Here is a 1,753-nt window from a genome sequence, read left to right as displayed (position 1 = left end):
AGACTCGATTCAGCGAGCTGCGACACCTATTGCTAGGACGTTGAACACATTGCCCACTTTCTTTTGACACAGCTGGTGTCCTCTTTTGTAAGTCCATGTTCAGATGGCAATCCTTGACCCTTAGTTAGCCGAACTACGACAACTCTGATTCTCATGTTCATATGAGATACGTAGGCACGAGATGCAATGTCTTGCCGAGTTTGACTGACGACTAACAACTAATCCTTGTTTGCTTCCGCCCTTGCTGCGATTCTTTTCTCTCGCCCTCGTTGCGATCGAGACCTTCCCTTTCTCTTTCCCTAGTTGCAATCGAGACCCTTGTTCCCGTAGTTAGCTGAACTACATTTTGCTCTGATTCTCATTCCAGATGAGATACGTAGGCATAAGACGCGATGTCTTATCGAGCAAACTTCTCTTTCGCCCATAGGTAGTCGAGCTACGAAGACTCTGATTCTCATACTCAGGTGAGATACGTAGGCAGTGGATGCGATATCCTTGCGAGTCATTTTCTTTCAACTTTCTTTTAGCAGATAGTACTTTAGATATACCTACACCCTTTAGACTAGAACAACAAGAGTGGATACCGTAGAGTACTACAGATACGTAGGGGTGCTAATATCTTCCCTTCGTATAATCGACTCCCGAACCTTAGATTTGGTTGCGAGACCTTGTGTTTTCCTCTCTTCAGGTTTTCTTCGATCGTTTCCTTTCCCTCCTTTGGGATAAATAATGAACGGTGGCGACTCTTCTGTTTTTTCCCGCCGGTTGTTTTTTTCGCAGTTGCGACACTTGTTATGTTTTATTTTCGTGTATTCAAATGAAGATTTAAACCATACAATCCATATAAACCATACAATCCATATGCAAAAAATGTCGTCTATAAAACCCGATGGTCCAAATGTCATACATAAATAAAGTCAAATACACCGATAAAGTAGCATGAGGTGAAAATAAAATACAATTCACAGTACAACTACTATATGCTACTACAATATTGTGTATGTCAGACTACGTCTCATTTGCCTCATCGGGCTTCTCGGCCATCAATCCTCCCCGCCCTTCGGCGATATCTCCGGTACATCAATTCCCCCCGTGTCCTCTATCATGAAGGCATCTAGGAACTTCCTCATATAAGACCCATCAGAAAAGACACCTCTGTCAATGCCTACTTACGCAATCTCCACTATGCGATGACATATAGGCAAGACATCCTCAATATGATCTAACTGTGCCTGCTCCTACTCTAGTATCTCTTGATGATCTGGTCTCGATGGATCTCCTGAAGCAGCCTACGCCATATACATATGTGACACCCTGAAGAACCACTTGATGTACATGTCGACGTAACTCTAGTCGCTTACAACTATGGTACTTTGTGCCTCCTCCGATACCAGATGACTCTCATAATCATCAAACATGGCATCCGTTTGTGTATGTGTCAAAGCAGGAGGAATAGATATAACATGGTGTCTGGGGTATGAGTGTAGCCGAACTGCTGCATGACGCGCTCGAGAAGATGAGAAGTAGTGAGACATGATCCACAGGCCAACCATCCAGAGTATATCACTCTCTCGTCAAATGGCTGCGTCTCACGGTGATCAACATAAATGTTGAAGTGCATGTCCTCGGCAACCAAGCGATCAAGATACACTTTGAACATCTGAGTCACTTGATTCCCTCTGAGCGGAGCAAATGTAGTAGCATGTGACATATCCTCAGTGTAAATCGGTACATTCGGCTAATCGGAGATGTG

This window comes from Lathyrus oleraceus, chromosome 3 (assembly GCF_024323335.1).
Source record: "Lathyrus oleraceus cultivar Zhongwan6 chromosome 3, CAAS_Psat_ZW6_1.0, whole genome shotgun sequence".
NCBI lineage: Eukaryota > Viridiplantae > Streptophyta > Magnoliopsida > Fabales > Fabaceae > Lathyrus > Lathyrus oleraceus.
Note: the sequence above shows the minus strand (reverse complement) of the source record.